Raw genomic sequence first — 27,854 nt, forward strand, 5'->3', positions numbered from 1 at the left:
AAACCTACTTGGTCAGGATGGATGATTGTTTTGATGTGTTCTTGGATTTGGTTAGCAAGAACTTTATTGAGGATTTTTGCATCAATATTCATAAGGGATATTGGTCTGAAGTTTTCTATCTTTGTTGGGTCTTTTTGTGGTTTAGGTATCAGAGTAATTGTGGCTTCATAGAATGAGTTGGGTAGAGTACCTTCTGTTTCTATTTTGTGGAATAGTTTGTGAAGAACTGGGATTAGATCTTCTTTGAAGGTCTGATAGAACTCTGCACTAAACCCATCTGGTCCTGGGCTTTTTTTAGTTGGGAGACTATTAATGACTGCTTCTATTTCTTTGGGGGATATAGGGCTGTTTAGATCATTAACCTGATCTTGATTCAACTTTGGTACCTGGTATCTGTCTAGGAACTTCTCCATTTCATCCAGGTTCTCCAGTTTTGTTGAGTATAGCCTTTGGTAGAAGGATCTGATGGTGTTTTGGATGTCTTCAGGATCTGTTGTTATGTCTCCTTTTTCATTTCTGATTTTGTTAATTAGGATGCTTTCCCTGTGTCCTCTAGTGAGTCTGGCTAAGGGTTTATCTATCTTGTTGATTTTCTCAAAGAACCAGCTCCTTGATTGGTTGATTCTTTGAATAGTTTTTCTTGTTTCCACTTGGTTGATTTCGCCCCTGAGTTTGATTATTTCCTGCTGTCTACTCCTCTTGGGTGAATTTGCTTCCTTTTGTTCTAGTGCTTTTAGGTATGTTGTCAAGCTGTTAATGTGTGCTCTCTCTAGTTTCCTTTTGGAGGCACTCAGAGCTATGAGTTTTCCTCTTAGAAATGCTTTCATTGCGTCCCATAAGTTTGGGTATGTTGTGGCTTCATTTTCATTGAACTCTAAAAAGTCCTTAATTTCTTTCTTTATTCCTTCCTTGACCAAGGTATCATTGAGAAGAGTGTTGTTCAGTTTCCACGTGAAGGTTGGCTTTCTATTATTTATTTTGTTATTGAAGATCAGCCTTAGTCCATGGTGATCTGATAGGATGCATGGGACAATTTCAATATTTTTGTATCTGTTGAGGCCTGTTTTATGACCAATTATGTGGTCAATTTTGGAGAAGGTACCATGAGGTGTTGAGAAGAAGGTATATCCTTTTGTTTTAGGATAGAATGTTCTGTAGATATCTGCCAGATCCATTTGATTCATAATTTCTCTTAGTTTCTCTGTGTCCCTGTTTAGTTTCTGTTTCCATGATCTGTCCATTGGTGAAAGTGGTGTGTTGAAGTCTCCCACTATTATTGTATGAGGTGCAATGTGTGCTTTGAGATTTACTAAAGTTTCTTTAATAAATGTGGCTGCCTTTGTATTTGGAACATAGATATTCAGGATTGATAGTTCCTCTTGGAGGATTTTACCTTTGATGAGTATGAAGTGTCCCTCCCTGTCTTTTTTAATGACTTTGGGTTGGAAGTCAATCTTATCAGATATTAGAATGGCTACTCCAGCTTGTTTCTTCATACCATTTGCTTGGAAAATTGTTTTCCAGCCTTTCATTCTGAGGTAGTGTCTATCTTTTTCTCTGAGATGAGTTTCCTGTAAGCAGCAAAATGTTGGGTCTTGTTTGTGTAGCCAGTTTGTTAGTCTATGTCTTTTTATCGGGGAGTTGAGTCCATTGATATTAAGAGATATTAAGGAAAAGTAATTGTTGTTTCCTGTTATTTTTGTTGTTAAAGTTGGCATTCTGTTCTTGTGGCTGTTTTCTTTTAGGTTTGTTGAGGGATTACCTTCTTGTTGTTTCTAGGGCGTGGTTCCTGTCCTTGTATTGGTTTTTTTCTGTTATTATCCTTTGAAGGGCTGGATTCGTGGAGAGATAATGTGTGAATTTGGTTTTGTCGTGGAATACTTTGGTTTCTCCATCTATGTTAATTGAGAGTTTGGCTGGGTATAGTAGCCTGGGCTGGAATTTGTGTTCTTTTAGTGTCTGTATAACATCCGTCCAGGATCTTCTGGCTTTCATAGTCTCTGGTGAAAAATCTGGTGTAATTCTGATAGGCTTGCCTTTATATGTTACTTGGCCTTTTTCTCTTACTGCTTTTAGTATTCTATCTTTATTTAGAGCATTTGTTGTTCTGATTATTATGTGTCTGGAGGTATTTCTTTTCTGGTCCAGTCTATTTGGAGTTCTGTAGGCTTCTTGTATGTTCATGGGCATCTCTTTCTTTAGATTTGGGAAGTTTTCTTCTATAATTTTGTTGAAGATGTTTGCTGGTCCTTTGAGTTGAAAATCTTCATTCTCATCCACTCCTATTATCCGTAGGTTTGGTCTTCTCATTGTGTCCTGTATTTCTTGGATGTTTTGAGTTAGGATCTCTTTGCATTTTACATTTTCCTTGATTGTTGTGCTGATGTTCTCTATGGAATCTTCTGCACCTGAGATTCTCTCTTCCATCTCTTGTATTCTGTTGCTGATGCTGGTATCTATGGTTCCAGATTTCTTTCCTAGGGTTTCTATCTCCAGTGTTGCCTCATTTTGGGTTTTCTTTATTGTGTCTACTTCCCTTTTTAGGTCTAGTATGGTTTTGTTCATTTCCATCATCTGTTTGGATGTGTTTTCCTGTTTTTCATTAAGGACTTCTACCTGTTTGATTAGGTTATCCTGTTTTTCTTTAAGGATTTGAAACTCTTTAGCTGTGTTCTCCTGCAATTCTTTAAGGGATTTTTGTGCTTCCTCTTTAATGTCTTCTACCTGTTTACCAGTGTTCCTTTGTATTTCTTTAAGTGTGTTATTAAAGTCCTTCTTGAAGTCCTCTACCATCATCAGGAGATATGCTTTTAGATCCGTGTCTAGCTTTTCCGGTGTGTTGGGGTGCCCTGGACTGGGCGAAGTGGGAGTGCTGGGTTTTGATGATGGTGAGTGGTCTTGGTTTCTGTTAGTAAGATTATTATGTTTACCTTTCGCCATCTGGTAATCTCTGGGGTTAGTTGTTGTCGTTGTCACTGTTTAAAGATTGGAGCAGAAGCTGTGTTCCACTCACCAGCAGTCTCAAAATCCTGTGGCGGGGGTCGTGGGTAGCTGGCAGTACTCCAGTGCTGGTCCAGCCGGAAGAGGCCTGTGGTCCTACTCAGGCCGGTTTTCTGCTTCCCTAACTAATGCAGTCTCAGGTCCCGCGCTCAATTGGATTGGAGCAGAAGCTGTGTTCCACTCACCAGAAGTCTTAAGTTCCTGTGGCGGGTGTTGTGGGTAGCTGGCGAGTGTCAGCCGACCCTGCGCCCTAGCTACCCCGGTGCTTTTCTGACCGGAAGAGCCAGGCTTTTCTGATACCTCTTCATTTCTCAGCTCTTTCAGAAGGAAGAAAATATTCTTAATACTAGGGCTCATGGTCATTCTTACATTTCCTAGTTCAAACGTTTAAACTGTTGTAAAACCACAACAGTAACCGTCTCCTGAAACCTTTTCCTGAGTGAACAAACACTCCAGCTACCATGAGTGTGTGAAGCAAAGGGAAGAACTGAGCTGGGTACTGGCCAGCCTAGCTGTGTGAAAGACTGAGGGGCTCCTATGCTGCCAGCACAGTCACTTGTCAAAGACAATGGCTGTCGGCACAGCGCCGGGGTGTCAGGGTTGGGAGAACTGCCAGCGAAAGCAATCCTTTTTGTAATGTGTGCAGTCCTGGGTTAGGACATCAGCTGAAGTTCACTGTGGCTGACCCTCTGAAAAGGGCTTTTCACCAACAACACACCCACACAGACAACTCAGCAAGTTGGAGAATGAAGTTCTAGGGAGAGGCAAGGTGGTGTAATGGGAAAAGATTTGAAATAGGAACGAGCAATCCCTAATTTTAATTCCAATGTCCTGACTCTGATACCTGCTTTAACTTCCATTTTCCTTATTTACTTACCTGCCCTGGCACCCAGCCACCCAGCCCACAAGGTTGCGTTGAACGCCAGCTTCTACTGAAGACCTTGGACCAGATGATGTGGGCATTCCAGGATGCTCATTTACATATATTAGGGATGATAATAGGCCATAGACCTTAAAATTGTAATGAGGATGAGAACAGTTTCTACATAGTAGAAATGGAAATATTTCATATTCCTCTTGCTTACTTCACGAATGTATCCTGAGAATCCTATGAGGTGAACACTATGAACTCAAGGTAGAACATGTGAAAAATAAATATTGTGACCAAAAGGAAACATGCTATTGTTGAATAATACTTAGAGAAGGGGGCTGTGTGTGTGTGTGTGTGTGTGTGTGTGTGTGTGTGTGTGTGTGTGTTAGAGAGAAGGGGGAGGGACATACAGATAGACAAAGAAACAGACAGAATCTAGGGTCAGTTTTTTCTCCTTGTCTATTTTAGTGAAACCAAATGTCCCAAAGCTAAAAATAGAAGATAAAACAACTCTCTTTGGAGTTTTTGAGAAAACTGAAAGATAACAACCAAGCCTGTTGCTTCGAGCTAAGGTCCTGATTTCCAGTTGTCTTAGGTGTTTGGGCTCTGCGATCCCTCACGGTTCTGGGGGTGGGAAGAGCTGGGACTGATTTATGCTGCCCCTTAAAGGAAAGGTGAGCTACAAGGCTCTAGTGTCAGAAGCAAGAGGTTGGGGTTTGTTTGTTTTCTCGGATAGAAGAGCCTGGGGAGAGACAATCCAGCATGGGCCACTCCTGCCATGTCCTGTGGGGACCAGGTCACACCCTGCCCATTACATCAGCACATCTTGACACTGCCCGGCTGAAAGCTGGGGTTCTGTGAGAGATCGGAAGGGAATGGATGTGAGGTCAGCCATGAGTTCCTTCCATCCAAAACATCCATGGAAATAAAGACCAGAACTAATGGGCAGAATGTCCTCAAGAAAAATCACTTTATTATTCTTTTGAGTAGTTCAGTAGTTCCTTTGATTTTTAAGAGTCTTGTGAAGCCAGGTGTGGTGGTGCATGCATTAATCTCAGCCTTTGGGAGGTAGAGGCAGGAGGATGTCTGTGGGCTCCTTGCCAGTCTGGTCTGCATAGCAAGTTCCAGAACAGGCAGGGATCCATAGAGAGACTCTGTCTTAAAAACAAAACAAAACAAAACAAAACAAAACAAAACAAAACAAAACAAAACAAAACCACGCAAACAAACAAACAAAAAGAGGAGCTTGTGGTTGGAGTCACGTCTCTGTAATTTGCCTAAGAGAAAAAAAATGCTATCTGTTCTTGCCAGTTAAATATCTGATATGTCCTTTATCAAAGGATAATGCATTAAATGGATTTTTGGGAATAGGAGGTAGAATAGTAGCTTGCTCTGTCTATAGCATGAATTGACCTAGTATTGCAGTGTCTTCAATAACAGTGCATCCTCCCTCAGAGGGAATGTATATTATTTAAATAGACTTGTATGAGCTGGAGTGTGGCTTAGTGGTAGGGTACTTGGTAAGCAAGGGGTAGGCCCTGAGTTCAACTCCAAGCACTGAAAAATAAAAATATTACCATTATTATAGTATATAATAGTATCTGATTTAATGAAAAGTGATATATTGGGTGAGTTTTCATCTAGTATTTTAAGTATTTCTATCCTTTTATCCTCTAAACTGTAATATGCCATTAGTATATAGTGTAACAGTATATAGTCTAACTCAAAGCCAGTCTTAGCTATCTAGACCTCTTGGTTTCACATGGGAAAAGCTGACAGCTGCTCAGCCCTCAGTCTGGCTTTAGAAGGCATTTTGACTTGAACAATAGGGTAAAACTATTAAAACATTCCTGGATTTTCCTCAAAAAAAATAAAAATGTCCTCCCACTGTGGCCACACCACATGCTTTATGTGGCTGTAGGCACTGAGTGAATGAAGTCTTTGGTACTTTAAGTAGCTCATATGCATGGATGGAAGGAGGGAGCCTCAAATGAGAAAATGCCTGTATCACATTCACCTGTAGGGAAGTCTGTGGGGCCTTTTCTTGATTAATCATTGGTGTGAGGGGCTCCAGGATATCCAGGCACCGCCTCCCTAGCAAGTGGTCCTGACTTGTATGAGAAATTGACAGAGGAGCCACATAGAGCAAGCCAGTAAGCAGAGTTTCTCCATGTTCCCCCGCTTCAATTCATGCCTCCAGATTCCTTCCCCTACTCCCTATGGGCCTGTGTATCAGAGGCTTTCCCTGGAGATCTCTGGCCTGGTCAGATGTGAGAGTTCCAGTGAAGGGAAGTGAGTGCCAGCAGGGAACAGAAGCTTCCACTGCTGCAGTTGGCTCCACCTCCATCTCTGCTGTGCCTACCAGGTTACTCTCCTTACTCTCAGTTACTCAATGCCACCCTGCTCTGAGTTGGGTTGGGCTGGGCCAATGAGGGGCTTGACTAGCCAGTGAGGAGTGCAGCAGAGCTTCAGGCGGTGGTTCGGGTATTTGGGAAGAGCAGACCTCTTCCCAAGTGTTACAGCTCTTAGGACAGAAGGCTTAGACAACAGAGTAGTTCTCTGCATCCCTTTAATCCTTCCAGATAGGATTCTTGTATACAGTTTTGGGTGGGTAAGGGTCTGACAACAGGTACTTCTCATTGGTTTGGTCTGGGAGCTTTGGAAAAATCTTATTTGCATGTGGGGGGCTTGGTGCTGCTTCTATGTGACTGATGGCCACACACCTCTGAGGGGTGGGGGAGGCAGTAGCTGCAACTGGATCCAGGGGCCCCAGAGGCATGGCTGAACTCCTATGGTCCCATGAAGGCAAAAGTCACCACCCACCAGGTCTCCAGGGTTCAAGACCTGTGCTCAACTGGGACAGGCTGTCTGTGCACAGTTCACTGCCCCATAACTCTCAAAAATGGACTATTCCCTGGAAAAGTAAGCTAAATAAACTCTCTCCCAAGTTTTGTTGGTGGTGGTGGTGGTGGTTTTTTGATTTTGGGTTTTTTTTTTTCCCCATGATATTTATCACAGCAATAGAAAGCAAACTCAGACATCATTTTATGGTAAGATTTTTGGTTTCTTAAAACACACACACACACACACACATACACACACACACACACACACACACACACACACACACACACACACACACAGAGAAAAGAGCGTGCTTTCATTTTAATCCCAGGTGTGGGACATGGGGCTGCTTCAGCGTGTATGAAGCAGCTGGCTGATTTTCCTTGAGCTCTGGTGGGGGCGTGATTCTGACACTTGAAGACAGTTTTATGCGATTGTGTGGTATTTGGAATTCTGGAAAGTTTTTAGAGAATATATAAAAAAATGGGCCCTGAGAGATGGAGTTGTCAGTTGTTGGTTGGTTGTTGGTTGTTATTGGTTGTTGTTGATCACAGTTTGCTAAGTAGCCATGTGCAAAAAGAAGAAACAAGAAGAAATCACATATCCTGACAGCAAAGATCAAACTTGCTCCAAGAAACCCAAGACCCCTGTTAGCAGGAACAGTCCTACCTATTAATGATAATGCCCCCTTTTCCTTTCTATCCTTTTTTCTCTCCTATCTAGTGTTAGGGGGTTAAAAGGGTAGAAAAGAAATGGAGAAGGGTGGAAGAAAGAAGAATCCACAAAGTAGCTAAAGCCTTGCTACATCACTTAACTACATCAAGTTGTTAACTAATAATAGCAGTAATACTTACACTTGATTATTGGTAAGGTAGTCTTCCCTTCAATATTGCTATGCTCTTAAATAATAGCTTACTGGCCACCCCCTCATCTGGTCAAAGGATTCCACTTCTGAGATGCTGAGACTAGTAGAACTGTACCTTACAGGGTCATCTGTTTGCTTCTCTGTGCTGACTCTCTTCACTCAGAGCTCTTCCATTCCAGCCAGGCTTTGTTCACTTAGACTCTTTTCCAGGTTTTGGGGGTTGCTCTTTAATTCTGAGCATTTAGCTGCTATCTCTCCCTGCAAAGGTTGGCAAGAGAATTCTGGCAAGTGGAGCAGATGTAAATAGAAGTGAGCTGAAAGTTTGTTCAAGACAATACCACAGATCCATCATCTCTCTACGGGGCTTCTTAGGCAAGATAGAGTGGGGGGCTTAGAGTATGAGCTCTGGAGAACAATCACTGAATTCATTTCTTACACCTGTTCTGTTTTGGCCCTTTAACCTTGGGATTAAATTATGTTTTTCCATAAAGTACTGGGAACAAATATACTAAGTGTTACCTACAAATGTTAACCAGAACTATATTGAGACATCTACAACAATGTTCTCTCACATTGAATGGCTGCCCTTCAAGGCAATGTTTGAACCTGTGCAAAATACAATAGACTATTCCTGGGATGATTGCAATAGGACAAAGGACCTTTCATGGTATTTCAACAGAAATAAATGGAGACGTGGCTTCCCGCTAGACCATGCGTATGTGGCCTGTGGCTGGTTCTGAGCCCCTCATGGCTTTCACTTTGTCCCTGCCCAGTCTTCAGCGGCCCCATAGCTTTGATGCTTCCCTCCTCCCGGTTTGCAGTTCACTGTCATCAGCAGCCGGGTTTCCTGTCTTGTCATTGTCCAGCTGCTTGTCTGGCACCGCTAACTCCTTCCTCTTCCTCTCCAGAGGATGTCGACATTTCCAGTACAGACGGGCAACGCCACCAGCTCTTCTGGCTGCAGCTCTTCCTTCTTTAAATCTCCTTTGAAGCCTCGTGAGTTTCCTGTAATGACTGCGTCTCTGTTTTGGCTATTTTAGTATTTATGTGGCTTTTGATTTTGATCTGGATTCACATCTTCTAGCCAAAACCCATCTCCAACAAGTAGTTTGGGGTTTTGCTGGAAGGTAATTTGAATTTGTTTACAAGATCACCAACTCCCAATTTAGATGTCCTAAGACTTCTGAAGGGGAGTGGCCTTCCCAGAGTGCCTTGCCCTCATTATCACTAAGCTATGTTATTAGGCAGGGATGGGCTGTTTTGTTTGTGAGCTAATCCTGCTTCTTATAATTCTCAGTGCTTACTGCTGAATCAGGAGAAGCAGGGAAGTCACTTCAGCAGAACTGAAGAATTAAAGTCAAACACACACACATACACACACACACACACACACACACACACACACACACACACACACACTGGTGCACATATACCACATAGAGCACAGGACTATTTCATCATAATCATCTGACATCTTTTCTGCAGGAAGTCACAAATACAAAATAGATATGAACAAAAATAACTCAGTTGTCGTAACAGATGAGGAATGATCTCTGTCTTCTCCCTCCTTCCCCTCCTCCGGCTCCTCCCCCTCCTCTCTCTCCTCCTGTCTCTCCCCCTTCTCTTCCTTCTTCTCTCCCACCTCCTTTCCCTCTTCCATCTCTTCCTACTTCTCTCTGTGTGTCTTGATCTCTCTGGTCTCTCCCCTTCTTGTCCTTCTTCTCTGTTATCATTATTCATTTGAATAATACAAAAAAAATCTCCCAGATATTTCTCTGTCTACTCTCAATGATCAGGGCCCCACAAGTGTTTGTTCCTTGAACCTTCCTTCCCCTGAGCAACTTTTGTGCTCCAGGTGCTCAGGAAAGAGATCAGATAGGTAGGTCCCTGGCACCCAGAACCTTCTATTTGGGTGGTGGTCATTTTTCACTACTGGGTGCTGGAAACTTTCTTTTAAGAAAAAGCCAGTGCATTTCAAGATTCCATGAGGAGAACACGAGGCAGGAGAAGACTGGGCTTATCCTGTGCCCCATCTCGAGGTTTCCTAAGAGGCCAGATTCAGTACAGAGCTGCTTCCTTCCTGTTTCTGTTGCTCAGAACTCACAGCCAAACACTAAAACCCAGCAAATCAGTTGCCTTCCCACCATGCAGAGACTTTCCCTTGGCCGCTTGTTTTCATCAAATAAGAAGGTTCCTCTTACCTAACAGGGTTTCTGCCTGGCACCCTGTCAGTCACAAGCCTAACTTCCAGCTCTTGTCCTGCTTTGGTTTTCTCCTCATAAAGACTTTTATTGGCTCTGCAGCATCACTATTTAGGCTCCCTGGGATGCTTACTGGAGGTCCACCATTCAAAAGTCACCATTAAAGGTCTGGCAACAAGGCTCTGTCCAGTAAAGCGCTTCCAATACAAGGGTAAAGACCTAAGTATTCCTCCCCAGTACCCAAGTGAAAAACAGGGAAGCAGCAGCAGAAACCTGTAATTCCTGGGTGTGGCTGGGGAGGCTGAGACAGAAGGATCCTGGGGCTTCCCTTCCTAGACATCCCTGCCTTTAAAATAAAGTGGAGAGTAATTGGTTATTGAAAGATATCCAGTATCAACCTCTGGACTCCATACACACACACACACACACACACACCCCACTCATGCCCACAGAGCCAACATGAAACTTGTAATCCAACCTATACTTTGGCCTTTTCTACACTTCCCTTTTACAGAAGATTTATATTGAAACCTTTTAAAGGTCTGCTTGTGCCTCTTGACTTTTCCTAAAATGACTTCACCTAAAAGTAGCTGAGGCCAAGCAGAGCCCTTCTTGTAAACAACTGACAGGAGACATGATGGCCCTTAATGAGCACAATCTGGGCTGTCTCTGGCATTTTGTGTGGACAAAATAATCAAAAGCTAATTTGAGCACAGAGGAAATGAATAAAACTTCTTGCCGCTGAAAAAACTCAGAGGAAATCAGGGTCAGGCAGAGTCCTGCTGTGCAGCTGGGCTCTGTCCTATGCCAGGCTCCTCTTGCCCAAATGCCCCACTCTCTATCTGGGTGGGAGTTGGGATCTGGAGGGCAGAAGCCGAGAGACTGCCTGGGTTCTAGTCCCACCTATATCACCTGTAGACTGCATGCTATTTCAAGAGCCAGAACAGATGAGGCAGAGCATTTACCTCCTAGACTCATTGAAGGGCTTAAATGAGACTCCATATAAAGCATGCTGTTTCTCTGGCTTGTAGACGGGGCCTGTGAAGTATTGCAGATACGAGGATGACACTGGATCTCCAGGGAATAACCAGGTTGAGTCACGGAGTGATTCTGTAGGTAGATGGAAGTCTACAATCAGAAATACAAAGCCTGTTTCCAAAGGTCATTAAGAATTGACAGGGTGGCCAGGCAGTGGTGGTGCACACCTTTAATCCCAACATGAGGGAGGCAGAGGCAGGCAGCCTGGTCTACAGCGTGAGTTCCAGGACAGTCAGGGATACACAGAGAAACCCTGTCTCGAAACAAACAAACAAACAAAAACAAAAACGAAAAAAATGAATTGACAGGGTGGGTTGCGGGGACTCTTAAAGAGAATACCTGGTTCAGTTAGTAAAGCACTTGCTGTATAAGTATGAGACCCTGAGTTCAAATCAATGAGTAACCAAGTCTGAATAAATAAAATGGACAGTGATTGAGGAAGACACAAAATGTCTATTTGTGGTCTACACACACATACACACACACACACACACACACACACACACACACAGCAGTGTGGTGAAATCAGCAGGAGTAAGGACACCCACTTTCTCTTGTTGCAGCAAATAGGACATCCTTTGGATTGGATCCAGTTAGACAAGAGTCTAAAAGGAGGCAGCGCCTAACCACCATGCTTAAGATGAATAGCAGGAAACTCCGTTGGTCTCTCTGTTGTGTTGTGGTCTATAGTATTTCTAAGAAGGAGCTTCATGGTTTTCTCCTCTAATACTTGACTTCTGTCTAACATAAGGGAAAATAGCACTGTTGTCATCCTCTACAAAGTCGAGCACATGCATAATTAAACACGCAGACAGGTGACAGATGACAGGAATAATAAATTCCATTCCAACACAGGACAAAGATAATGACTTCCCTCTAAACACGCTAAATAAACCGTACCATATACTGCTGTGGGATGATCTACTTATCTGAAAACAGTTGTCGGATAGTGTTAGGTTACCAAGAATCAAGAACTTGGTCTTTTCGAGTTGCTTGTGCAGGTCTGTTATGAAGTTGGGAAGAATCCTGCTCTCTCTATGCACTCTGGTAATGCAAACTGATCTCCTCAACCACCACGATGAGCAGCCAACTGGAATCTGTATATGCATGAAGTCATAGCCACCAAGAGCTGGAAGGACTCACAACAGGTGATGAAAGTCAGTGCCCTCAGCTTCCCTTATAGTACTAGTTAATGTCCTAAGGGGACATTAAATTTTTTAACTATTCTTAATTAATTTTTATATTAATGAGAGTGTTAAATATGTGGTATAAGCATACATCTGTGCTTACCAAATTCCTTTTGTGATCTAAAAAATGTATTCACAACCAATCAGTTTCTGATTGGATCTAAGACCCCCCCCCCCCCAGTGAAATGGAACTCATTCCTGGCACTAGTAACAGGGCCAAGAAGCTATGACTAGGTAAATTATGGGCCCTAGGAGAGAACCTATGATTATTATTCTGTCAAGTGGACTGAGTAACTGAGTATTCAGTCCCCATGACTTGCTGCCGTGCCTACAGGTTGGAGCACCTCTCAACTCCCGCCAGAGAGGCTTCCTACAGTCAAACAATGATTCAGAGAAACCCAGAAGAGGTCAATGGGAAAAGAGTGAGAGACTGTGTGGAGTGATCAGCCCTAAATGGGAGGTCTATATCATCCCCTTCCACCATGGCTCAGGGATGTAGACTAATGATGGAGTTGAAGGACTGAGAGCCAGAGGTGGAACGTGACTTCAGGAAAACACTGTTTTCCATAAATGACAGGGCAGGTGCACACATGAGTTCAGACGGGTTGTGACAGTGTGCATAAGACCTGTGCAACCTCCAGCCAAACACAATCCAATCCAAGTATGAAGGTGGGTAGGTCGTCACCTGGGCAGGAAATCTGCCACTAGCTGAAGAGCTATGAGCTTCAAGGAGAGGGAGAGTGAACTCTCTTTAATCACATCACTTCAGGTAGGTGGGCCAAATTCTAGAGCAGGCCTCTCTCCCAAGAGCAGTTGACTCAGGGTGGTTGAGGAATGGGTTCAAAAGTTACATAGGCTGTCCTGGCACTCAGGACAGCCAGGGCTACACAGAGAAACCCTGTCTCGAAAAACCAAAAAAAAAAAAAAAAAAAGTTACATAGGTAGGGAGGTGTCTTAGTTAGGGTTTTACTGCTGTGAACAGATGCCATGACCAAGGCAACTCTTATAAGGACAACATCTAATTGGGGCTGGCTTACAGGTTTAGTGGTTCAGTCTATTATCATCAAGGCAGGAACATGGCAGCATCCAGGCAGGCATGGTGCAGAAGTCGCTGAGAGTTCTACATCTTCATCTGAAGGCCACTAGAAGACTGGTTTCCATACAGCTAGGATGAGAGTCTTAAAGCCCACACCTACATTGCCACGCCCACTCCAACAAGGCCACACCTTCTAATTGTGCCACTCCCTGGGCCAAGCACATACAAACCATCACAGAAGGTTAGAGTAGAGAGAGTGGATATAGAAGCTGGGAAGGGTCAATACAACAAAAACACATGGTATAAAATTCTGAAAGAATTTAAAATTTTTTTTTTAAAAAAGGAACATATTCATCCTAGCAATGTCAATTTTAGGAAGTATGAAACAGAAGTTGAGAGAACAGAGTAATTTGAGGCAAATGACAGGTATTCATCCTTCAACGGAAGACGATGTCAGGGCATCTAAAGAAACAGACCTGGCCTTTGACTTGGTTGGTTAGTTGTGTTTCAAGATGAAAAATATTTTCTCAATTCTATCCAGTTCCTCTTGGGGTAGACAAGAGCTAAAAATGAAAGGAATGACAACATGCTTTTGTTCGGCATGGGCTCCTGGGGAAATCCCTTAACATCCTCAGCTAGTTGCTATGGAGGCAGCCAGAGATGAGCTCGGCTAATGAATTTGGGCTGACACTGTTGTGGGACGGTATGACAGTTGCAATTAGTAGACAACTGAGTGTTAGGATTGTGTACCAAATAAAAATAGAAGGGCCACAATACAATTCACCAATCTAAAACCACGAGGGTCCATACCAGAAGTATGATTTTTTTTCAACCCTCAGAATGTATTTCTAAATGTTGGCTGAAGGAGCTGTGCACATTGTTTTCCTGTATACCTTCTCATCTGCAAAGATCCCAGGGAGAGCAATTTACCTGCACATTGTAGCCAGGGCACAAAAGATGGGAGCTATTTGGGGAAGTAGCTGAGTTTTTAAATACTTTTGAAATGTTGTATTCCAGCCTTGTAGGGTTTTTAGAGTTGCCCGGTTGTCATTGTAGACATTCTTCTCCCAATGATCAGATCAAGTAGAAAGGGTTAAAGAACGAGGCACCGTGGTTTTGTTTAAAAGGACAATGATTGTACCATTGTCTGTTCTTGTCTGTACTCTGGGCTGGAGGATTTTTTTTTCTTCCTGTTCAGAGCTTCCTGCTTAGTATTGGTCTGAGCGTGGAGAACCGTCACTCAAATTCTGTAACAACAAACTGCAAGCTAAGGCTTTTCTCTGCTTTGTTTAATTTTCCTGAAGTGCCCCGTTTTCCCGAAATGATTTATCGTTGACCAGGCATGTTTTTCATCTTACTCAACACTCCCCTGAGGACATATTTAAAAACACAACTTAACTATAGTCCTCCTGAGTAGGGAAGTGGTGGGCTGAGGCAATGAAACCAAAGCACGGATTTGAGTAACCGTGGGCTGTTGACTTTATGCTAGCCTTTCATAAAGGGAGCTTTCAAAACAGCGTGGCCATTCCGCAAACAGTGTGCATTTCGTGGAAGCCCAGCTGGCTTCACGCCTGCCTTTCTCCAGGCCACAATGATCCTAACCAGCAATGTCTTTGTGTCATGATGCAGAAAGTTGGCAAGTACCCATGGGCGTAATGCTGAAGGGTAACTTCTAAGTGGGGGAGGGGATGGAGAAGGAATCAAAGCCCTGTGTGGTGACAGGCTCCTCTCTGACATTGGCTCTTGCAATAGAGTCCACTCACTACTGTTGCCTCTCCAGAAGGGAGTGTGGTATATTATTTCCAGGCATAAATTGAAATTTCTTTTGTTGCTAAAGTATATATAAAATAGAAGCCTGTGTTAATTGACTTTTTTTTCTTTTTTTTTTTTCTTTTGCTGTGTTTTAAATACTTCCGGAGACATTCTCCTGTAATTAGGAAAACGACTAAAGTCTCTGAAGATGGAACTGTGTTAATGATGAAAAGTTTTGATGTCAAATCCACCATTAGAATAGAGCACTAAAGGTTTTACAAGTTCTGAGCACGATGAATGCTGTTGATTGCTTATTTCAAAGAGAATCTTCCTTGTTTCCTTTTCTCCTTTCTTCCCACCTAATCATAAGTCTGAGAACGGCTGATTCCAGATTCCATGAGTAGCGGAGTTGGCCTATACAATGTCTTCCCCCTGTCAGTAACAGACTCAAGAGTGGGCATGTGGTTCAATCATGGCCAATGAAGTTTGTGTGTGTGTCTTAGTGTGTGTCTGTATGTGACTGCATGTGTGTTTGTGTGTGTGTCTTAGTGTGTGTCTGTATGTGACTGCATGTGTGTTTGTGTGTGTGTATTTTTGTGTGAATGTGTGTGTTGTGTGTCTTTATGTAAATGTGTGTGTTTGTGTGTGTGTCTATGTGTATACGAGTATGTCAGTGTATGTGTGATTATCTGTGTGTGTCTGTGTGTCTTTGTGTGTGTTTGTGTGTGTGTCACATGGGTGCTAGGCTCTGAACTCTCGGATCCTCATGATTGAGGAATAAGTACTCTTAGCTACTAAGACATCTGTTCAAGCCCACAGTAAGTTTTTAGAGAAGTAGGTATTTTAATTTGAGAGAACCAGAGGCTCACACACACTTCTAAGAAGTACCATAGCCATTTTAGATCTCCGTGGAGTGAGAGGTGTGTCTGGGGAACACCACCATGACGTTTGAAAGATATGGATGTTTGAGGGTCAACTTTCTGACTGCCCTTTCATGTTTAACCTTTGTGGCCGCTCAATACCTGTACTGCAACCAATTAGTAATGACGTTGCTTCCTTAAGAGCTAGAAATAGATTATCTGTAGGCACCACTTTTATACTTTTGGACTGTGGTCAAATGTGCTGGCTTTCTTGTTGATAAGCAGTCATTATCGGCTATAAGCACTCTTACAGCCTGCAATGCACAAAGTCTACATAAATTTCATGGACTGTTTAAGGATCATATGACATAGGAACTAGCTCCCATATAAACTGTTAGGTGAATTATAACACATAATTATTCTGAATTTTAAATTTTATTTAAAATTTTTTCTCTAAGACGTCACTTGCATATTTTAAGCTCAAGGTGAATTTAAAATGTCCATGGATGGTAACAAGACGGTTTTCTTTCTACAGGTCTGATGCACATGTGTACATGCAAACACATGCACACATACAGTCTGCAGAAGATTTTCTAGAGGTCCTCAAATAGTCTAAGTTGACAATGGAATTTACACATGCTGGCTTTGTATGATACAGGCTAACCTTTAACCTAATTTCAATACGATGCTTGCTAGTGATTTTTCTCAAGTCCTGTTTTCCCTTGCAGGATACACACATTGGAGAATAGATTTTCTTTTCCTTCTTTTTTTTTTTTTTTGTTATTTCTTGAGATAGAGTCATACTGTGTAGCCTTGCTGTCTTGGAACTCACAGAGATCTTCCTGCCTCTTCTTCCTAAATTCTGGGATTAAAGGTGTGTACCAATATGGCTCACTAAGGATTTTATATGGATTTAGTTATATTAGTAGTGTGATACATACTGAATTATCAAAAGCTATGCTAAATGATAGACTATAGCCTTCAATTAAGGTTCCTAAGACAAAATGCAGCTTTACATTTACAGCACTATGAATTTAGGCCAGCTTCACAGCCTCCTAAAACCTAACATTCCTCATCTACAAAATGGGGATAGTATTCCCCTGACTAGGATATTATAGCATTGAGCTTATTTCTCCTCATTAAACTAAATGTCATGATTCACTAAATGAACTATGACCACTGAACACACAACCCTAGCCAGGCAAAATCCTGATTTTGAGAACCCTGGGACAGGCACAATGGCTCACACCTATAATTTTAACGTTTGTGAGACAAAGCAGAAGGGTCTGGAGTCTGAAGCCAGGCTGGGCTCATAGTTTAGGCTGTGCAAGAAGACCAGGTCTTAAAAAACATTTTTTTTAAATTAAGACTCATTGGCAGGTTGAGGATGTGGCTCAGTGGATAAAGCACTGACTTCGAGTGGGAAGACTCAGTTTTGGATACTCAGCACATAGAATCCAGGCAGGGGTCCTCAGGACAAGTTGCTGGGCTGAACTTGCTGAAATTGGCAAGCACTGGGTTCAGCGTGAGATCTTGCCACAGGGAAGAGCAATCAAAGAAAATTCCCAGTGTCACCATCAGGCCTCTACATGCATACACATGCACACGCACATGCGCACACATGCATACACACATGTGCACACACATATCCACATACACACATGCACATACACATGCTCTAGCATACTCACGTACATGTGGCAAATATACATAAGCACACATACACACTTACATGCAAACAAAATTACAAAAAGAATCATAGACCTGTGACGAGTCTGTGGTACACATGGGTTTGTCCAGCGCTAGGCACAGTGATGATACCTCACACTGGCCCAGACAGTGCTCACTGATAATTTTCACTATCTGCTGGTCACAGCTTCCTCACTATGAGTAATGCTTTCTCTTTTCACCGCTTCTCAACGCTGCTTCCTGAACCCATGTGACCACCCAGAGACATGGGTCATAGGCCACAGGACATAAGATATGGAATAATACTGTGAGAGAAACACATTTTTAATTCAGCCTGTCTGTGGAGATGGGTGGGTAACACTCTTGTCTCTCTCCTATAGAGAAACTTCCTTTCAAATAAACACACTGAAAAGTAAGGAGAGGAAACCTTACAAAATCAGAAGAGGATGTCAGGAAATGTGGGCGTGCATGAGGTTGTTTTCTCTTCCCAAGTGTTTTCCTAATTAATCAAATGTATTTATAACTTTTGCTGATTTCTGATTAGCCACTTGTGTTTATAACTCACATTAAGGGAATGACAGTTTCACTATTCCTTTCCTCAAATCCAGTTTGTGAAATGATAAAAACCGTTGTCGAGAAAGGGAACCAATTTAACCACTTCCGGTTTGTTTCCCAGCAACATTAGCGTCTTGAAGCCATGTTTCTGTGATCTGAAAAGGACGCTCACGACATTGTCTTCCCTTCCTTCTTCCACAGAACCCACGAGGCTCTCAGCCACCCCATGTTCACTCAGAGGGATGTAAACTAGCACACCTTACAGAAGCGAAAAGGACAGTTAACGTTTTCTGTCTTAGATTCTGGTTCTTGCTTCTTTTAAAGGACTTTAAACACAGAGACAAACCAACAAGTGCTGAACTCAGAAAGGACACTCACACTCTTTAAGAGCTGAGCACGTAACAATCTCTTGTACTTTCCAGTGCCTGGCTGTATTCGTGTGAAAATGAGGGCCCTCAAGGCCTCCCTACCTGTACAGGCACACGAACACACTGCAGGCAGCTTTTCCTGCCTCTAGACGATGGGAATCTACAGCCCCGGGTAGTTCCTGAGCAGCGCACTTCCTCTCCTAGGTTGAGGCAGTTTATCTGTGAACCAAGTTCCAGAATTCCCACCTGGCTAGAAGCCAGAATAAACATGAGCATTGTCCTGCAGTCCTCTGCTTTGCTGAACAGATAGATAACAGCGTTAGGTTTAGGGTCGGTTTCTTTACAACTGCCTTTGACTTTAATTCATACCTTTCCCTCAAAGGATAAAGTGCAGTCTGTCTTTCACATGTTTATGAGACAGATAAAAGATCGCCCTGTAGCTCCATCCTGAGAGCTTCCTTTCAAGGGGCAGGAAGTAGTGTCCTATTAAAAGCAGCCCCCCTTTACTCCTTAGCTTAAAACCCTAGGAAAATATCTGTGGCAGACCTATGTTGTTTTCATCTACCCAGCATTCCTTCCTTTGGAAAAACCACGACTTCCCTTTCTGCCAGTCACCATGTCCCTCCTCTACGCCATCCATCCTGGGCCATGGACATAGGTGTGGCCAAGCCTAAAATTCTTCATTATATTAAAACAGTGGTGTGGAGACAGACTTTCTTTCTCTGAGGACACTAAAGAAGGGCACATCTCAGCCAACAGCTGCCATTGCCACATGTGGAGGACAGACAGGAGACTCAGCAACAGGAGAAAGCATTAGAAAGGGGAGGCCTAAAGATGGAGAGGAGGAAGTGGGGAGTTGGAAGAAGGGGGAGACAGGAAGTATGCGGAAAGGAAGGGGAGGAGAAAGAAGAGAGGGGAGGAGAGGAAGGCAGGATAGAGGAAGAAAATGAGGGGAAGGAAGTAGATAAAAGAGTAAAGGAGGAAGAGGAGCAGGCACAGCATGGGGAGAAGAACAATTGCCACGGAGCCATGATTGAAGACAGCTGGATCCTGAGCTTCCTAGTTCCTTGTGTTAAAGGCCCAAATTACAACAATTCAGCTTAACGACCTCAGCTGGCTTTATTTTCAGTTCTAGATTGGGCAACACTTGAATCCATAAACTAGACTAAGTGTTCCCAGGGGCTGAGCTGAAGAAGTCAGTGTTACAGACAAAGGCAAGCTAAAGAAAGCAGAGACAAAGGGAACAGAAAAGGAATTAATTCCAATACTCTCACTCATTGTAAAGGACAAGCAGGGAGTCAGGACAATAGGGCCACAGCTATTTAGTTAACTCGGTGCTACTTCAGGTTACCCTCTTTGGTGAGAAGTTAGGCAGAGCGACTACTACCCTGTGGACTGCAGTGGGCCTATTTGGGAAAGTTGGCTGTTAGAGTTCCATCCTGATGTCTCAGAAGGCCAGATAGGTAGCTTCCTTTCAACTGGTTAGTAAGAACGGGTGGGTCAGTGTGAGTGACTCCATTTTCATTTTTAATGGGAACCATTAGCTCTGGTGGGAGGAGCTCAGCAGGAAACAAAAACCTCCTCTGACTTGTGTTACACTTGAGTCATGCAGAGTCTCTTCTTTTGAAATCTGAAAGCCAGAGAAGCCTAACAGGCAAGGTAGTTGCTCATTTATTTCTTTGTTTAACAAATATCTGCTGCACACTTTCATGGTTTAAAACTGAAATATCTCCTCAATCTCTGCCTGGACCACTTGGTCTCCAGCTGGTGATGCTATTTGGGGAAGTGGTGGGAAACTGAGGAAGTGGTACCTGCCTGAAGGAAGTGGGTCATTGGAGTAAGACCTCACTGGTATCTTGTCCCAGACCCCTCCATGTTTGCTTCTTTCCACTTCCTATGTGTGAGGTAAACAGCCTCATATGCCCTTGCCACCACGATGAAAGCAAACTATGGCTGCTATGACCCAAAACAAATATTTTGTCCCTTAAGGTCATTGCTCAGGTAGTTTGGTCATTGCTGCAGAAATCTAACTGAGAAAGCCAGTACAAGAGAAGTGGGCCCCTTGCTGAGAAGACACAAATGTGTGCTGTTTTCAGTGCGTTGGAACTGGTTTGTGGAAGAGATTGGAAAGGTCTAGAAAAAAAGTGAGTCAGGGGAAACCTAAGACATTGGAACTAGAACTTAACAGACAGTGTTCGTGGGAGCGTGAGAAGACCAGGAAACTGAGGGAAATGTGGACAGTAAAATCTGCATTCTAGAAGTTTCAGGTCGAAATGGAGACCTGGAGAAAGTAGACTAGTGGTCATTCCTGTTATATCTTGGCCAATAATTTATCCATAATTTCTCCATGTCCTAAGACTTTACCTGGAGATGAATATGTAAGTAACTGACTAATTAATTTGAAAGGAGATTTCAAGATAGGAGGGCATTCGGGCCGTGTATGGATATCGTTGGCTGCTCTCAGATAAGCTGACAGTAAGAATGGGAAACAAACTGCAGCCCAGAGGGATCCGAGACACAAGCGACCTTAGGAGGTGAGCCGCCAAGTGAAAACATACAAAGGATGCTAAGTAAAGCTTATACCTGCAATTAATTACATTAATCCTTAGCATGACTACAAGTATAGTTCTTGAAGGCATTAAAGAATTTGATCATTGGAAACAGATGAAGAAACCCACAGCCAAACACCAGGCAGAGTTCAGGGAGTCTGAGGAGGATTGGAAGGAGTCGAGGGAAGGATTGAGGGAGACAGAGAGGTCAAGGACAATACAAGAAGACCTACAGAGTCTGGGACCATGGGAGGGGGGGTTCACAAAGACTGAACCACCAACCAAAGAGCATGCATGGGCTGGACCTAGGCCCCCTACACAGATGTAGCAGATGTGCAGCTTGGTGTTTATGTGGGTTCCCCCTAAACTGGGGGCTGTCTCTGACTCAGACTCTGTTGCCTGCCTTTGGATCCCTTTCCCTTAGCTGAGCTGCCTTGTCTGGCCTCAGTGGGAGAGGATGTCCTTAGTCCTGATGAGACTTGTGTCAGTGTGGGTTGGTGTGGGGAGAGGGGAGGAGGAATGGGAGAAGGGGGTAGGAGATTAGGAGTAGAAGGAGGGAGAGGGGCTGTGATCGGGGTATAAGGTGAGTAAATAAATAAACTAATGAAAAAAAAGAATTTGACCATTATAAGGTGTCTGATCATTAACTTGCATGTTTTAAATCATCTTTACCAGTTTATAAGTTACTAGCTTTTATAAAATTAGAATTTGCACTTTTATCCTTGTTAGGTTTAGTTTCAAAAAAAAAAAAAAGATTTTTGAATTGAGGCTCTTTTAGCACCAAAATAAAACTTCAAGTCATAAATATAGTCTAAAGAGAGACTGGAAACCTTGCGTTCTTGGTCCTTACATAGAGCACCATTAGAGAATATCACACTTTCCTATATGACCCAACTTACCAAAATAGCTAAAGCTATTAAAAAGTTTTTTAAAAGGCAATGCACTCTGAAGACCTATATCCTCCCAGTCCATCTCTATCAGCCTGAATTGATCTTTGGTAAGGAGAAACACTCTAAGCTTTTTTCAAGAAGCCTAGGAAAGTGTCTTGCTACATGGCACGGTGGGAATATCCCAGTTCCTGGTGCTTAGTGCTTGCTGCACATAGCTGAGGGCCCTCACTCTTTAGCCTTTTATTTATATATTTTTAAGATTGCATTTTAATAAACACACCATAATCTAAAACATTTTATAAACATAAAATATCCCATAGACTTATAAATTTAAATTTTTTGTTTTTGTTTTTGTTTTTTTGTTTTTCAAGACAGGGTTTCTCTGTGTCAGCCTGGATGTCCTGGAACTCACTCTGTAGACCAGGCTGGCCTCGAACTCAGAAATCCACCTGCCTCTGCCTCCCAAGTGCTGGGATTAAAGGCATGGGTCACCACTGCCCAGCAGTTTCAATCTTTTTAAAGTTTCTTTTTGTTTTGTTTTTTGTTTGTTTGTTTTTGTTTTTTAATATCATGGGGGCTGGAGAGATGGCTCAGCGATTAAGAACACTGATTGCTCTTCCAGAGGTCCTGAGTTCAATTCCCAGAAACTATATGGTGGCTCACACCCATGTGTAATGGGATCAACTGCCCTCTTCTGGTGTGTCTGAAGACAGTGACAGTGTAGTATACTCACATATATGAAATAAATAAATAAATAATCCAGTTTTATTTATTTAAGTTTTTGCAAAACTCCAAAATTTTCTTTTACAGAGAAGTGTAAGATTTCTCAGCTGTGCTCTTCAGCAATATCAAAACATAAGTTAAGTACCTTTTTTTTTATTCAAAAGTGAAAAGGGCACAGCCACATCTGGACAAAGGCAAGACAAAACTCCAACAGTGAGAACAACTCAGTATTCAACATCTGGGATTTCCTCGGGACACTATGGGATCCTCCCTCCAAGGGGCCTGGGTCACCTCTGCCTCCACCTTCATATGGTCTCCTAGGCTCCAGACAGTTCCATTGCATTGTTGCTGTTCTTTCTGGTGGCTATCACACGGCACGGACATCTCCAAAGCTATAGGTGTCTCCTGGGCTCTCTTTAGGAACTCCAGCCCTCTTATACAAACTTTCCAAACCTCTGCTGTATTCTCTGACCCCCTTCATGCCTGTAAAACCTGCACCACATGGGTGCTTCTGGCATTACAAAGTTCAGCTGCCAGCACAATGTATGTTCTTACATATGAACACACGGAGGTGCACCTTAAATACATTATTAAACAAGTATTGTTTTTAATCATATCTTTTATAAACCTTGTTATTATGACTTTGTTTTTGGGCAAGAATTATAACACAAAAATCCATCTAGATCCAAAATATCTTGGAAACACTGTTGCCTCCTTAGTTGATTTATGCCATGTGGTCACCTCCAATCAAGAGGGCGATGAAGTCATATCCTCTATATGCCTTCACATACTACAGCACCCAGGTGAGTGGGCCCTTCACCTCACCTGCACAGCACAGTAGAGCTGGCTCTGGATGTAGGGGTGGAAGGTGAGCTGGCCCTGAGGCTGTGAGGCAGGAGAGCTGGCCCTGCTTCTTGTCTGTTGTGTGTGTGGAGGAGGTGTCTTTGCTAGGGTTTTACTGCTGTGAACAGATACCATGGCCAAGGCAACTCTCATAAGGACAACATTTAATTGGGGCTGGCTTACAGGTTCAGAGGTTCAGTCCATTATCATCAAGGTGGGGAGCATGGCAGCATTCAGGCAGGAGGAGCTGAGAGTTCTCCATCTTCATCTGAAGGCTGTTAGCAGAATACTGGCTTCCAGGCAGCTAGGATGAGGGTCTTAAAGCCCACATCCACAGTGACACACCTACTCCAACAGGGCCATACCTCTCAATAGAGCCACTCCCTTGGCCAAGCATATTCAAACCGTGCCTCCTCCCTCTCTCATCCCTTGCCATCCATGGCAGGTGGGAGAGCTGGCCTTAGGGCCATGAGAGTAGGAAAATGGGCCATGTCCTTCATAACACCTGGAAGAGAGGGCCCTGCACCTCACCTGGGCAGCAGGGTAGAGCTGGCTCTGGTTGTAGGGCTTGCCAGTGAGCTGGGCCCAAGGGCATGAGAGCCAGAGAGAGAGAGCTGGCAGGCTGACCAGCTCAGACACCTCCCTGGCCCAGAGTCAGGGATTTGAATTGATCCATCCCAATGTCTGCCCCATCTATGAATTGCTTCAGTACATGAAGGTAGCAGTCCTATAGATTCCAAAGTACAGGATCTCCATGGTATAGGGCAGCAACAGGATGTCTACAAGGAATCCCAGTGAGGATCCAGTGTTGGTAATGTAGTAGAAGCCAGAGGCCTAGTATCAGACCAGCAAGTCATCGCAATGACCATTTGAAAGAAGTGTGGACAAAGGAGTATGTTGTGGACACACTGTGACACACTGCAGCTTCCACAACAAGATTTTTTTTCCTCTATTGGGGGGAAGGTTGCAAGGGTGGAGAGAGAGTACGAGGGGAGGGGGAGATGAATGGTATTGGGGTACATGATATGAAGTTTACAAAGAACCAATAAAAAAGTTTGAAATATTAACTTAAAACTTATAAGACTCAATAGTGGATAGTTAAAAATCTACACAGGAGTAATCTTAAAGAAATCATGTGGTGTGACACCCTCTTGGGATGTAAACATGTGGCTTGCTGCCATCTTAGCTGATGGCCCCCATAGGATGGAGGCAAACACATGACTGGCAGCCATTTTTACTAAAGTTATAGAAGATCTGTGGCTAAGAATGCAGGTCTTAAGAATGCATTGCCTTAAAACAAAAAACAAACAAACAAACAAAAACCTTTGTTTTGCTTTAGCTGTCTTGATAAACTGAATCACACAAGAAAGTGTGATATTCTGTGATGTGCTCTATAAGGACCAGAAAAGTAAAGTTTCCAGTTTCTCTGTGGACGATATTTATAACTTAGAGTTTTATTTTGATGCTCAAAGAGCGTCCATTCAAAAATTGTTTGTTTTTCTTTTGGAGGCTAAACCTAACAAGGATAAAAGTGTACCTTCTAATTTTACAAAAGCTACAGTTTTACGCTTCTCCCACTCTCATGGCTCTGGGGCCAGCTCTCCCACCTGCCTTGGATGACAAGGGACAAGGGAAGGGAGGAGGACATCTTTCCCTTACCTCCTCTACCACACAACAGACAAGAGGCAGGACCAGCTCTCCTGCCCTCACAGCCTCAGGGCCGGCTCACCTTCCACCCCTACATCCAGAGCCAGCTCTACTGTGCTGTGCAGGTGAGGTGAAGGGCCCACTCTCCTGAGTGTTGTAACAGGTGGAGGGAGCGTTCCCACCCTGATAACTTCCAAGGGTTGGGTAGGGCATGGGGCAGCTTTCCTGCCTGCCGTAGGTGGCAAGGGGCAGAGTGGGGAGGGGGCACCTTTCTCTTGCCCATGTCATCACAGAAGACAAGTGGTGGGGCCAGATTGCCCACACTCATGCTCTCTCAGAGGCCAGTTTACTCGCACCCCCACCACCAGGGTCAGCTCGTATCCAGGCAAAGTGCAGGGTCACTGGTGAGGGGCAGGGACAGCTTGCCTGTTCTCATGACCCCATGGCCTGGTCTCCTACCTACCACCAGTGGGGAGTGGGAAGGGGAGAGGTTAACTTTTTGTTACAGATTTTTTTAACCGTACCCAATAAACTTACAAATACTGAGGTACAGAAAGTTCATATAATAGACTTACAAAAGTTTTAGACAATTAAATGAAACCAGTAGTCTACATTCTTGGCTCTTTTGCTTTGCTCTCTTTTCTCTGTCACAAAATCAGGTGGCTCAGCTGACACAGGACAGAGAGGAACCTTTAAATATGCATGCTTGTGTCTAGAGAAGGTAGAGACATAACCCAATGTGAGAGCTAGATTTTCAATAGAACAGAATAGCATAAAACAATTTTAATATTATCCATACCCAAAAGGCATTTGAATCCCTGCTACAGAGACCAGACAACTCCAGAGATAAGAAATTCTGAGCCCTAGCCATCAAAGCAGCCACGGAAAATGGTGATGGCAGGGGCAGGTAGCTGATGGTGGCAGAGACAGTACAAACAAATCAATAAACATAGAACATAGAATGTTCATGCAGTCAGAAGAGACTGGTCAACAACAAAACAAGTGGTGGCCACCTTCATTCATACACTTACCTGAGCCTGACTGACTTCCATCTTGGCTTCCAGTAACCAAACAACCAGAATGAGGCAGGGCAGTGAGACATCACGCTTTTTGCCCTGGATGAGATAGTTTGGATCCCTTCGTTCCAGATCTAGATCCCAACAGAACCAGATGTCACAGAAAATTACTTTGACTTACTAGGGCAGGCCTCCACAGGCTTGCTGCTTTTCTCAGTAGTTCACATCTGAGAGTCCGTGAAATCAAAAGCCCACCTCAGAGCGTTGGAACTCTCAGGGTGCTTGCCTCCTGAGAGGGTCCCTCAGCCCTGGGGTCCTGGAGTGAAGCTCCCGGTTTAGAATTGGGGTAACTGGTCTGATCTCAACGGGGGCCTTCCAGAAAACATTACTCCTACTAGGTGAGAATCAGACCACACTTTCTGAGCCAAGTTTTTGAAGTAAGTTTTATTAAGTACTGGCCGGGACCCTTGATAATAGCCAGGTCCATCCCTGGATTCCCAGAATACAGCGGCAAATTACATTAGGGGCTTGTATAGGCAAAACCCCTAAGTCTATGCACTTCCTACCTTAGTCCAGTCAGGGGCAAGCATACATCCTGACGTATGTCCTGCCTACATACCTCCTGCCTATGTGTGTTCAAGCACACATCCTGTGCTGTTGGAACAACCAAACTTGTTCACAGAAGTGAAAACCCCTGGTTTGTTTTCTTGCACGAGCAGCCTCCAGTATCTAGGAGTTATCTATCCTTGGGCGGGGGGGGGGGGGCGCTTAAAGGTTAGAGATATTTTCATTTTATAGATCTCTTAATCACAGCAATTAAAACTTAAAACACAACTTTAGCCATCAGAAAATCTTGAACACAGCAAACAGACACAGATAGAATCAGCAGTTCATAATGGTTTGTTTTGGGAGTGAGGGAAGACACACATGCAACAGGGACATGGGGGAAAAAAAAGACCATCTGTTAAGCCTAGGGGGAGCTTGGGAAGCCAGAATCCAGCCTCTTCTCTAGGATTTTTTCAGTCTCTGAAGGGTTTTTCCCTTACTTTAAACTTAGGCAGCTTGAAGAAAGACAGGATGACTGATTGCCTCACAATTGTGTAAGGATTGTACTCACATCCTGAGTCAGCCCATCAGCAGGGGTCCGACTGGCCAGAGAAAAATCCCTCATGACTTTTGTTTTGCTAGGATTTTGTCTCAGCTCAGGAAGGTGATGAAGAATCCAGGCATCTTGGAAGTTCACCATCTTTATTACCTGAGTCATGAGCCCTCTTCTTATCTACCTGCCTACCAGGGAGTCTGTCCCTCACTACTTAAGGATATTTTAGCAACTTGAGATCTTAGGTCCTAAGTCAATGAGGTGGGTCACTGAGGTGTGACATTACAAGTTATATTGGTCATCACTTGCTTCCTCACTCTCTGCTTCCTGTCTCCTACAAAGCAAATACTTCTTCCAGTCTGTATTCCTGCTGTCCTGATGTTCTTCTGCCCAGGTGTATGAGCCCATAAGCTGCCATAGACTTGACCTGAAACCATGAGCCCAAACAAATCCGTTCTCCTTTACGATGTTTTATCAGGTTTCTTAATCACAGCTATGCTAGATTTCAGAGGCAGCATGAAGAAACCAGCGTGTGACCTCAGATGAGGCTGTGTTCATAAAGACACACAGGGAAGGGAAGCCCCCCTCCTGTGGGAATGGAGGGAGTCTGCAGGGGAAAAGCTCACTGGAACACTTTACCGAGGCTTGGGAGTGAAGAGGTTGATCAGTTGTGGGGGCTATGTGCTGCTCTGTGGTCTCTCATTCCTGGAATTGTTTGCTTCAGGCAAAACAGACTATCTGGGAGACAGGTTTTTCTCTTCAAATGTTTCTCTCTGAGCTGGGCAAAGTTGAGCAAAGCCAGCAGTGATCTCATAGAAATC

The 27,854-nt window shown here is 43.6% G+C and overlaps 1 non-coding gene across 1 annotated transcript; it reads left to right on the plus strand.

Moving 5' to 3' along the window:
* The first annotated feature begins 5,128 nt into the window (after positions 1-5,128).
* LOC115031247 (U2 spliceosomal RNA) lies at positions 5,129-5,321 on the plus strand. The gene has a single exon (XR_003836853.1). It is a non-coding gene; the product is annotated as a U2 spliceosomal RNA (small nuclear RNA).
* The last annotated feature ends 22,533 nt before the right edge of the window (positions 5,322-27,854 follow it).

The sequence above is a fragment of the Mus caroli genome, unplaced genomic scaffold (genome assembly GCF_978045245.1).
Source record: "Mus caroli unplaced genomic scaffold, Mus_caroli_1 scaffold_4, whole genome shotgun sequence".
Lineage (NCBI taxonomy): Eukaryota > Metazoa > Chordata > Mammalia > Rodentia > Muridae > Mus > Mus caroli.